This window comes from Melanotaenia boesemani, chromosome 10, assembly GCF_017639745.1.
Source record: "Melanotaenia boesemani isolate fMelBoe1 chromosome 10, fMelBoe1.pri, whole genome shotgun sequence".
NCBI lineage: Eukaryota > Metazoa > Chordata > Actinopteri > Atheriniformes > Melanotaeniidae > Melanotaenia > Melanotaenia boesemani.
In genome coordinates this window covers 34,919,012-34,932,080 of record NC_055691.1, presented here as the reverse complement: position 1 = coordinate 34,932,080, position 13,069 = coordinate 34,919,012, and the positions used below count along the sequence as shown (strand labels likewise).

The window sequence follows — 13,069 nt, the reverse complement described above, 5'->3', positions numbered from 1 at the left end:
GTACTTTGTATTCTATTGTGGCTTGCACATAGTTTTTCTTATATTTATTTGCTTTTGCACATCCTAATTTAAATATGAATACTTCTATATTCTTATTTTACATATCTGTTCTCTCTTACTCTGTTGATTTGTATATGCTTTATTATCTGATATATAGATTTGTATGTTTGTTTTGCTTTGTTAATTTCTTCATTAATTCGAGTCATTGTTTGTGTCAGTGTGTGCTGCTACAGCCCATAATTTCCCAGCTTTGGGAATAAAAAAATATCCATCATCATAATCATCATCGTAATTCTGAGCTTTGTAATTCCTTTGTATGTGTGCAGTTGTTTTACCAGCTCTTCAGCTGCATCTGCCTTATGGGCAAACTGGCTTGTGTCATATAGTGTTTTTCCTTGTAAATTACATATCTTATAGAAAGATGGTGTTTTACACATGCTTACATTTACTATAGATACTGCATATTTTTATTTCTGTATTGTTACACTTTTACAACTGAAAAAAGGTTCCTTTGTAAAGTTCTCAAGAAAGATTACGTTCTGTGGATTCTTTGAGATACTTCAGGTTGTTAGCTAGCTGTCTAGCTCTGCTCAGGAACGCTTTGCACAGGCAGCAGAATAAACATCAAATCTCAAAATGGCACAAATCTCACCCATTAGATGAACCATGGTCAGATCTGGAACAAGCACTTTGTGAGAATCTGGAAATTACAAACTTGCCATTTATTAGCCAAAATATCAAACATCATAACTGTTTTAAAAGCATCAATATTAGCTCCTTTCTGACCGGTGGGAGTTCCTTAAAATAACAAGTCTTTGCTCTTCCCATGGAAATGCACACCCATCTGGAACAATCCTGACATCCTGCAAATTAAAAAAAATGCTGAACTTTACTCAATGGAGCAACCAAGGAAAGACATACTTGGAGGAAGTAATTAAAAAGAAACGTTTATATAATTTAACATACTTGCTGCACGATATGGGATCAGCAGCAAGAAATTTTTAGAATATCAACAACTCAAGTTTATCATAATTAAAAAATAAAATCTGAACCAAACAGACTTGCTACTTAGGGTAGCAGAGTTTCTTCATTTCATTTCAAATTATTATCAAAAATATACAGATTAACGTTCAAAATAGATGAGACGCTCTCTCCACAACCTTAAAATGTGACTTTTAAGGTTGGTAGCTAATCTGACTTTTCCATCAACCCTAGTTGAAACCTCTGGTCACAGATGTGTTGAAATGCCTTCACAAAGACCCATCTAAATTTCCAAATTATGTAATATAAAAGTCTTTACAGAACACATTATACAGGAGAAAGAATGTTTCAGATGGGTCTTGCACCATCTAACATCTGCCCACAGGGCACAGAAAACAGTCTAAGCATTAATCAGTTCAGAAACTTCCCCTTGGAACACGTCAGTAATGAGATGATGTCTGCATCCTCACAACATCAGCTGGATGAATTTCCTTCTCTCTGGTCCCCTGTCATTAGCTCCATCACTTTGTGGTAGCGGTGGTGGGCTGTGACCTCGCCACTCTGGGGAGTTGGATGCTGGCTGGGGGGTCTGGGTGTGGTAGGGCTCTGGCGGTTTCTTGGGGTGGGGTTCCGGGCTGTGCTCCGTGGTGGGTCTGGGTGGGGACCGCTGTCCACTTCTGGGGGCCCAGTGCCTGGCGGGGTTGACAGCGGCCGTCCTTAGCTTCCTGGGGTCAGTGTTCCGTGGCTGCAGGGTGCTCTGGCTGGGGGCTTCCTCTGCCGCCCTCTGGGCGGATGCGTGGTCATCTCTGGCGGGCTGGCTGTGATAGGTGCTCTTGGGGGGCAGCTGGTCTCTAATCTATTTGCACAATCACTGATCACTATTCATTCCTGTTATTTACTACCCTGCATGCTGAGAAAGCCGCTGTGTCGTGTTGTGGGTTTAATCACCAACAACAACAGTTATGTTCGTTTTTCTTAGTGTTGCTGATGTTTGTGTTGTTGTGACTGATTTTTTTCTACAGCTTTTCTCTGTTTTGTTTTCTTAAAGGTGCTGCAGGGTTTTGCTGTTGTTTGCTCTCTTACAGGTGTAGCAGCTGGTTGTCTGTTTTTTTCTGCTAAGATTGAACAGCTGATGTTGTTACCTTATATTGTATCTGCTATATTCTTGTGTCTTTTTTCTCCTGTCTCTTCATTCTCCTTTTCTCTTTCATTTACCTTCTTTTGTTTACTTTCTTACCCCTCCAACCCTCTTGTCAGGTCTAGCATAAGCATGTAAAATCAGCAACAGACTAATTGAAAAATAAAGAATAATGCTTAAATTATCAAGAGGCATCTTTTATCCATGAAGCTCCCTTTGGCAAAGCAAATTTGTTCTGCACAACACAGCAGCCAGACCATCATTCTGCTGCTATGATGCTGGACAGGACAAGGCAAATAAATAAATGAATAAAATAAACTTCAAAGCCTTTATTTGCAATTACAGAAATCAATATTTCTCCTAACAAGTTCTTTCCTCGTCTCCACAAGGGTTTTGAGCCACTCCACTTTGACAACAAGCTCCAAGTATCTGAGACAGGAAGATTTTCTTTCATCACACTGGTTTTAATTTCCTGTGACAGATTCTTTGGGATTCAGACTTTCTGGCTCGGCACTTCTAAAAGTTTATACTGTTCTCTGTTAACCTTGTCTTGACCAACTTTGAAATATGGTCTCATTTGAAAGTCCAGCGCTTCCCAAGGGCAGGTTTTCTTAATCATCTAATGAGCTAATCTCACCATCAAAACTACTCTGATAAAAAATGCCAGTTGTGTTGCTAACATCTAGTAGACACTGGAAATATCATGATTTAGTCTCTGTTTTTTGTTTTTTTTTTGTAGGTAACCATGCTAAAATAAATGTGGCGTGAGACTGAAGGAAAGCAGTCTACAGAAAAATCCTGGCACTGTAGAGGATAAAGATATGAGCCATATAACCAGAGTTCCGGTGGCCTTAAGGTGCAGACATACCTCTGTGGTACCCTGGTGTATCCGTTTTGCGGCCACTTGGAGCAGTATCCGATATATGTGCACTAATCTGAGATCTTGATTGTGTCGATGCTGTTTTTGGCTCTTTAGCTTTGCTGTGGAAAACCGACAATACAAAGTGGACAAAGATCAGCTTGGTGATGGACTGAAATGAAGTGTTTTGTAGAGATAGTTGCTCAGTGTCATAGTTTTCTTTTCTTTTCACCTGTGATGCTTTGCTAGATATTATTTTTTTAGCACTTTCTTGTCTTTTTCATAGGTTTTTGTTTGCTTGAATGGGCCCTTCCTGGTTCAAGTCAACTGTCAGCCAATCAGCATTTGACCAACATGTCGCATCATCTCCAGGGACTATGCTATTTTAGGGTTTTGGAGGACCACACATCTGTCCGTTTTGTTGAAAAATGGCCTTCTGCTGCGGCTGAGAGTACCGCAGACAGATCCATTAATGTGCAAATTGCACAGACGGGGGGATTGAGACCCGTCCAACATATTTCCCAAAGTTGTTTAAATTCTTTACTTCACACTCACTCAGAATTTCTCACTTGTCTTTTGCTATTTCTTGTGAATTGTTATGGTCAGTACTTAAAAACACTTACAGTTTGAAGGGAATGGCTGATTTAAATGTGAGTACATGCAATCAAACTTTATTCATAAAGCACTTTTCATACAAAAGCGTACGCGCAAATGGCTTACATAATAAAAAGCAAATTTTGAATATATAAAAAACAGTTTAAGATCGAGATCTCAGTTTCAATCAAAATAATCGTGATTATCATTTTTCCCATAATCGAGCAGCCCTACAGTCTAGTGTGGAAAGTAGCTTTGGTCCTTCATTCCAGCAGAGCGGGACCAGACCGGAGGCTGGAGGTCTAGAAGTGATATTACGCTAATGAAACACATAAGATGTGGATTTCCTTTTATTTATTTATTCTTACACAATACTTTTTTAAATTGTTGTCCCAATTTCAGTCAAGACGGTCTTTATTTCCCGCAACTTCGTGTCCACCTGGTTAATAGCGGTGATTGTGTCCCTTTGCACCGCCCACCCAGCTGGGGCCCCGCCCACCCAGCTGCAACACACTACAAAGAAATACTATTTTATACTAAATAAACTGCTACCAATGTCAGATGTATCTGTACATATTTTATAAATTAAAACAAATTACTAATTTACCAGCATCATTACTGTCATTTAGCAGACGCTTTTCTCCAAAGCGATTCACCCCTGTGGGATTCGAACTCCAATTTCCCGCATGAGAGACGGATGCCCTATTGACTGAGATATCCATATTCCAATACCTCTGGTGTATTTCCTCTTCTGACACTACGATGACAGCATCTGCCACTTGCTGCCTCTATTCTGCCTTTCTGACACCAGTAATGCCCACACCGTGCCCACCAGTTAAACATTTCTAAGTTTCTCGATGTGGTTCATCAGGATCTCTGTCTCATGCCCTGAAGAATTCCACTTCTTTCCTCCTTTTCACTCCCGAGCCATTATGGAAATGATGTTATGAATATGTATTACAGGCGTCCATCTGACCATTCATAGCCAACATGTGGGCGTGGGAAGGTGTTGCCCCACGTGTGCCCGCTTTAGAGTTGATTCTGATTTATAAATGGAAACAGGTGTAGGGCGTGCGGGCGCACGCTTTGATAAATCTAAAAGTAGAAGTGCGCAGCAGACGCCACCTGTAGTTTGCTTTGCTACGCATAGTTTGATAAATGAGGCCCCTGATCATACTCTCTTCTTCACACACACACATCATCATACTCAGACCCACACAGCACACTTATACAGTTTTAGTTGAGTCGGTAAACCGCACAACACTATCAGATTCACCTAAAAAAATTCACAGGTTTGAAATCCTGGACTGCAGTCAGACACGGTCTGGTCGCCTCACACATTTGCCAATTTGAGTCTGAACCCCATCACACACTAACACATTTCTGCGCCAACTTATCATGCGGACAACTACGCACAACTGGAGATCGAGGGGAATATCTTGCAAAAAATCTTTTTTTGAAAAACGAACTCTAGTATTTGTAACACTGCAGCTCGTCCAGTTCGTTTTATCCTCTAACTGGCTGGATATGTGTTAAAATTACAACATAAAATCCGATAACCAATGAATACTATCCAAAAATCATAAAGACATAATGTTTTTGTACCTACCAAGTAGCTCGACTCTTCTACTTTTTTCTTGGAAGCAGTCTTCTCCAAAACAGCTTTTCTTTTCCGACTCGATATCAGCAACTTTTCTGCCAAAATGTCCCGTACATTTAAGTGTTTACTGTAATTTAATGTAGTAAACTAGCCAAGCTCTGGCTCTCGCTTTGTTGTCTCAACAAGCGCTCCAAGTCTCCGAGAGTACGGTTTGTGCTCAAAGAGGAGCACGTGCAGAGGGGTTGAGGGGGAGGGACAAATGGCAGCTGAGTTTGATTGACATGTCACCAGCCAGTCTTTTAGAAATGGATGGATGGTGTTTTTTCAGTCCTGTCCGTTCACAGGTGACCAAATTTTCTTTTATTTTGGTGTTAGAGCATTTATTAATTGGCTCCAATCAGGGTGTGAGGGAGATTTTAAGGAATATGGTAAAAAAATGCTTTTCAAAAACAGATATTACCTTACCTTTAAAATGTTAAAACTAGATCAAAATAAACCAAAAACAGCAAGAACAATGAAGGTAAACATAAAAGAATAAGCAAGTACGTAAATAAGTAAAAGACAAATATCTAAAATAATAAATAAATATATAAAAATAGGCTAAATGTACGGAAGCGTGGAGCTGTCACCGAAAAAAAAAAAAAATCGGACCTTATCACGTTATAACGTGATATGTTTATTGTAAAAACGTAAAACGTATCACGTTATAGCGTGATACTTTATTGTAATAACGTGAAACGTATCACGTAATAACGTGATACTTTATTGTAATAACGTGAAACGTATCACGTTATAACGTGATACTTTATTGTAATAACGTGAAACGTATCACGTAATAACGTGATACTTTATTGTAATAACGTGAAACGTATCACGTTATAACGTGATACTTTATTGTAATAACGTGAAACGTATCACGTAATAACGTGATACTTTATTGTAATAACGTGAAACGTATCACGTTATAACGTGATACTTTATTGTAATAACGTGAAACGTATCACGTTATAACGTGATACTTTATTGTAATAACGTGAAACGTATCACGTTATAACGTGATACTTTATTGTAATAACGTGAAACGTATCACGTTATAACGTGATACTTTATTGTAATAACGTGATATGTTTCACGTTATAACGTGATAAGGTCCGATTTTTTTTTTATTTGGGTGACAGCTCCACGCTTCCGTATAAATGAAACAAACTAAATAAATCAAATAAAATTCAGCTATATGCTAAACTAAATTAGTAAGTATTGAGCCTCTTTTTAAAAACATTGACAGTCATATACTGATGTAAATTAATCCAGAAAAAACATATTAGCTTTAAGAAATAATTCATAAATACAATTTTGGCAAAAACTTGTGTTCAACTTGTTGGATGATTTAAAGTTTTGGTTAAAGGGAACATATCAGTTTTTCTGTGGATACTTTCTTCCTGTTGATGTTACCATTTACTTACCAGCTGAACTAATCAGTCTGGGTTCAGACATGATGTTGAGTTTGGGCTTGAAAGCACATGTAGTGTACTTGTTATGTACATGTACTTGTACATGTTAAAGGAAAGTGTATTGATAGGTTGTGTGTCCTTTTTTTAAAAAATAATACACAACTGTTGTAATTCTTGCAGCTCGATTCCAGTATAACATTAAAGATGACACTCAAAATATAGTCAAGGTTTGAAAGAGAGATGGGTTCATGGGATCCAGGGAAGGGAAAATACAAAGAAGCAGAGCTAAGAATACAGTCAGCTTAGAGAGATTCTCACGCTACTGACTTTATCCAACCTCAGGGGAATATTCCACGGACCTGCCTCTATGTGCAATGAAAACAAAGAGATCCAGCTTTTACCATGCTGGTAGTGTTTTCAGATCAGTTTGACTTTACAAGCATGTCCATATTTAATAGTTAGTTTTAGAGATAATTAGCAATCATTTGTGAAGATGCCACTGAAAGGCTGTTTGACGTATGAGTTGTACCAAGTGCAGGAAAATAACTTCTACTACTGATGTACCGCTGCTCAGCACAATGTTTCTACACTTCTGACTTTCTGACATAGATACGAATACCAAATAAACATTTAAAGATGTGGCCTTGGGTTAGGATTGACTTTTTTATTTTAATCTGAATGAGCTGTACAATTTTGGGCATTTTTATTTCTAATTCTACGTCCAAGATGCTGTAATTCGCCTTTTGAAGTGACATTTATTTGGAAAAATAGCAGCACAGTTTGTATTTTAATTATGAACCATTATTTTGATATCAACTCTGTTTCGCCTCACAGCCCATAATGAATAATCCCAAAGATTCTTGATTATATGGGTTTTTGCAGAGAACTGTTAAGTACTGACTGCATAAACAAGAGAAATGAGCCATTATGGCACCTTTGTACTTGTGAGAAAAGGAAAACATTTTACCACACATAATATTCACCACACACACTATTTAATCACACATAAGCGACAGAACATGATAAAAGAGGGAATGGCAGGCTCCGGCCTTCTTAATGGTAGCCACAAGCTTTTATAGTTTTGAAGCCACGGCTGAACATGAAAACGAATACTTGTTGTTAGTTGGCTAAAGCAAAGGGAAAAATCGAGGAAATCAATACCACATCACCAGCTAACATTTACACCTTGTTTCCATTTTCCCTGTTTCTCCCCTGACATTTTGTTGACCTTTTTTATTCAAACCTGCTTCCTGGAAATGAGGTTTCCGTATGTTTACCTAAAACTAAATTGCAACAATGGATGTGTTTTGAAGGAAACATAATTGTGACCAGATTAAAAATTGTGAATGTAATAACAAAACACTGTTTTTAAAAAAAAATAAAATCTAATTGGTGCGACGTGTTAGTCACCGTAAGATTTGTAAGCTTGTGTTAAGGTCAAGGAAATACCGGCAAATGTTTAGATTAAGTTATTTAATGCATGTATTTAGTTATATGTAAGATAAAGAAAATGACATTTCCTAGAGTTGAAGAAACCGGCTGGAGTCTTGATGCAGACCCTGATCTCTGGTCCCCGTCATCCACCTAATCCAGCTCCTGTTAAATCTCCATGTTGTGCTCAGAGTTTTTTCAGACCTGTTTCCTGGTTCTGCTGCTTATCCATCCTATAGCAGAATGGGGCAGTTAAATATCAGCTGGAGCACTTGCCCGGTTGTTGACATGCTCGGGAGGACACCGGCTTTTGGTTTTGAGCTGGCTGACGTTGTATGGGAGCAGGCTGGAGCCTCTTCTGAGGCAGAGTTTGTCGTTGGTATGTTCTTGGTTTTATTGTAAGCTTACAGGACAGTTTCTGGTCTCATCTGTAGCCAGTTGTTTCCACACTGACTCATGAATTATTATGGCCTATTTGTATGAGGTACACAGCAATTTCCCATTAGCAATGCTCAGAATAGTTGTGTGTGACTCTATGAGACTGTCGGAGCTTGTGACAGGACCTTGTGTCTGTGGTAGGCAGAAATAGCCTGAGTGGGATGTTTTTTTTCTGTGCAGATCCCAGTGTCATCTCCAATGGCAAAGATTTTTCCATATGCTAAATTTGTGGTCAGTGGTACTGGCTCTGCTTTAAAAGAAAGTAGTCTGCATTTAATTACTTGTCTTGATGTGGCTTTTCTTTTTCATTTTTTTCCCTTCTGTGTTTTACTTCGTCACAGTGTCTCATCGGGTTTGATGCACATGTTTTTAATGGGAAGATTTTTTTATTTATTTATTTTTTAAACAAATATCTCCAGTTAACACAGCAGGTTTGGTAGAGCATCTACTGCTATCCTGCTCTACATTTTACATGAGTGCATGATGTTAACATTTCTCTTAACATCTATCTATTAATAGCTATTTTTAAAGCTGTTATTGTTAAACTGAGTTTTACAGTTAGAAGCTGGTTGAAGTGAGGAGTTGTTCTTAGTCCTTGTTTTTCTTCCTCTGTTTGACAGGCTGTCACAGTTGAGCCGAAGAAGCCGCTGCCACTGATTTCCAACCACATCAGAGCTGGTGAGAAATGACTTCATGTTCCAGGCTGCATTGTGTTTATTTCCAGCCTTGAGATGGACCAAGTGTTTACCGTATCACACTACAATTACTACCTAACTGTTTTGTAAAAACATTCCTCTCAAATGATCTCTTAATTAGTTTAGTTCAGTGCAGGCGCTTGAGAGTAGTCAATCAGTGTGTTTATTGACTCTTGTGGAAATTATTATTGTAAGGAAACAAACACATATGTATGAATGTTACTGAATTGAACAAATCATAATATATGTGACTATTAATAGCAGGTAGCTGGAGGAAGTTCCCAGTTTGATTTTGGGACAATAGACTTTCCAGGAAATATCCTCCTTGAACTACTTTACAGATTGTCGAAGGCCAACCTGCTGTTGTGGTATGACCTTATTTCCTGCCCACCTACCTCCAAACCATGAGGGTGGGTGATTACAGGAAACATCTCCATACACTTGTACACAAATGGTCACACACAAGCCAGAGAGTTTGGAATAAAACAACAGGACTTACAGTCTTTCCTTTACCAGTAATTTTTAGGAATATACTTACACCACAAGGGTTTTTAGAAACTCCAGGAGAAACGTTTTTTTCTACTTAGTCAGTAGAAACTATCAGAGCTAAGAATCATTTGCTTTGTTCATTTAAATATGAATCTCAACGTGCAACGTGTAACAAAATATTAAAAACTGTGTTTCTATTAGTATCCAATCCCTTTGCTAAAATAATTGTTATGTTTTTATTTTCTTAGAACGAGCCGTTTATTTCTACTTGCTGTGGGTCCACATACATGGCAGCTACTACAGTATATTTATACCACCGTTTTTACTACTGTGTTTCTGAATGGATAAACAACTCCATGTGGAGTGAGAACACTCTGTGTACCAGTGTACCAGCTTTTTTTATATGTGCTAGAGTACTGTTTGGGATAAGTAACACCTTAAAACTCATGTAGAAGAGACAGTATATGTGTACATAATGTGAAGAAGTTACCGGTAGTTCAGTTACTGCTGCACCTGAGGCCATTGTATCCACGCACAGATGAAAACATGTTTATGTCTGGAAGAATTTTGGCCACTGACGGCCACTGTACATTCACAACTGTGCATCTGAAGTAATTTTTATGCCAATCTTTACATCTAGATGTTAATCATTTTTACATACTGTACCTTTAAAGCAAAACATTGGCTTAATTTTTAAATGCATTATTTAGACAACATCAGGTTTTAGCTACCTAATTTGTGTAGCTGTCATTGTAAACAGTAGCTTATTTTACACAAAATGTGCAAAAATATTATGGAGGTAAACAGCAGTTATTCACAGCAACTGTATTAACCTACTTGAATACGAATATATGGCAAACAAGTGCTTTAAGGGAGTGGTTTCATTTAGCCAAGCAGCCATCAGTGTGCTATCTGCTGATACGTCTTCAGCTCAGACATCTGCTTTTTTAACACGTAATTGTCTTTGTGTTTATTGGTAAAGGTTGACAGCCATGTACTATTTTATATTTAAATCTCTGTTGTCTGGAAACTTGTATCTCTAGAATGAGGTATTCCAGGTCATGTAACAAAGGCTTTTGTCATTATTCTGTACCAATGTGAAAGACTGAATTTTTAGCAAACATTACTCAGGGCTGGGATATACTTGATGTGAACGCAGGCGTCCATGTCAGCGTTCTGCTACGTTTGTGTATATACTTGTTGCAAATGATGGAAGCACGGTGTGGCAAAAACACTCAGTACTGGAGGTCACCGCAAGAGGCGGTACACAACACTTGGACTCTAAAATAGTGAAAAGGTCTACTGGTCACATTGTATTTTCAGGGCATCAACCCTCAAAACGCTTCCAATTTGTTGCCAACTGTTAAGGCACAACTGTTTATCACTGTGATATGGGTAGGAAAAATCATACAGATGCCGACAGTTACAGACAAGATCCAAGCGACAGTCTCCAAAACCATCTGCCATTGTGTTTACCTCGGACCTGTCATGTTCATGCTCTTGTTTGTACGACTGCCTCTAGCGTTCAAGTCAATATTCAACAAGTCATCGCCCTCCTGTTTCAACGACTACCGTCCGTTAGCCCTTACTCCCATTCTTATGAAAAGCCTCGAACGGCTAGTGTTGTAACACATAAAGTCTCTCGTCCCACCCTCTCTGGACCCCTTCCAGTTTGCATACCGGTCCAACCGCTTGACCGATGATGCCATCTCCACTGCCCTCTGCACACACACTCGCACATCTAGACACAAAAAACATCAGAATGCTGTTCATAGATTTCAGTTCGGCATTCAACACAGTCATCCCCCAACAGCTCATTCTGAAACTGGACCAGCTGGGAATTAACACCTCACTGTGCAACTGGCTTCTGGACTTCCTGACCGGGAGACCACAAATATTTTGAGTCGGCAGAAACACATCTAGCATCAACACACTAAACCTGGGGCCCAACAATGATGTGTGCTGAGCCGCCTCCTCTTCATTCTGCTGACCCATGACTGCACAACGTCACACAGCTCCAACCTCCTCATCAAGTTGGTGGATGACACAACTGTGGTGGGTCTCGTCAGCAACGATCATGAGACAGATTACAGGAGTGAGGTGAACCGCTTGGCCTTGTGGTGTGAACACAATCTTCTTTCTGAACATTGAGCAGATGAAGGAGATTGTTGTGGACTTCAGGAGAACACGCCTTCAGCATGCACCTCTGACCATCAATGGTTCTACGGTGAAGATAGTGAGCAGCACCAAGTTCCTGGGTGTGCAAGTCACAGAGGACCTCTCCTGGACAATCAAAACCACACCACTGGCCAATAAAGTCAACCAGTGCCTTTACTTCCTCCACAAACTGAGGAAAGCTAGAGCTCCATCCCCATCATGTGCACCTTTTACAGAGGCACCATCGAGAGCGTCCTGACCAGCGGCATCACCGTGTGGTACAGTGCCTGCTCCACGTCCTGCAGGAAGACCTTCCAACGCATCGTGAGAGCAGCTGAGAAGCTGGTGCCTCTCTCGCATCCCTGCAAAACCTCTACACCTCTCAACCCCACCCGTAACTCCCTCTGCATCGCGAGAGACCCCACCTACCCGTCGCACAGCTTCTTCAGCCTGCTGCCTTTAGGAAGGAAACTGGGGAGCCTCCGGGCCAGGACCAGCAGACGGAGGGACAGCTTCATCCACCAGGCTGTCAGGACTCTGACACCCCCCATCAACACCTCACCATCATTCTGCTGCTACCATGCTGGACAGGACCAGTAAAAAAAAAAAAAAAAGCAACAAGCTTAGAGCCACAGCGGTGTAAACGTCAGCTCGTTACTACTTTTGTACTAAAATAATGTTAACTCATCAGACTGAATTTGTTGAGAAGAAGAATGAGACATTTACTGCTAAACAGTTTTCATAAAGTAACTTTGCTCTGATGATGTTAAACTGGGATTAGACCCACTGTAAACAATGTGGTTTTACTGGGTCTGTTTATTAGAAAAGTACAGCTGTTGCTGATTTAGTAATGTTTATTTATTAGGCCTGCAAGTATTGGGTCTAAATTAATTAAAATTTTGACTTTTTTTAATTTAACTTTAAAAAGTTTGAGTTTAATATTTTCTGTACTCATCTCACACAGTTATTTCAAGCCCTTTAAAAAAATGAAGATTTTTCTGAGGCACTAGTGCAGGAATCATCGACTATGGACCTGTTGAGCCACTGTTCTGCAGATTTTACATGTTTACTTGCTATAATACACGGGTCAAATTATTAATGGGTCATTAAGAGGCTTGTGCAGAACTTGGACCAAGAGTCTGTTGCAGAAAGGAGGTTCAACTAACTCTGGGTCTAAAACGAAGCTCTGGGTTGGAGGAGGAAGAGGATAGTGAGGAGACACGTTTGCTGAGATCC

The 13,069-nt window shown here is 39.6% G+C and overlaps 1 protein-coding gene across 2 annotated transcripts in view; it reads left to right on the top strand.

The window, feature by feature from the left end:
• tspan9a (tetraspanin 9a) overlaps positions 1 to 13,069 on the top strand; it is a 191,788-nt gene that overhangs the window by 15,685 nt on the left and 163,034 nt on the right. The window contains exon 2 of one of the 2 annotated variants that reach the window (XM_041997561.1): positions 9,113 to 9,170. The exons of the other annotated variant lie outside the window; for it this stretch is intronic. The gene's annotated coding sequence lies outside the window, so the exon portion shown is untranslated. The remainder of the gene's footprint in view (positions 1 to 9,112; positions 9,171 to 13,069) is intronic. 2 annotated transcript variants of the gene reach the window in all.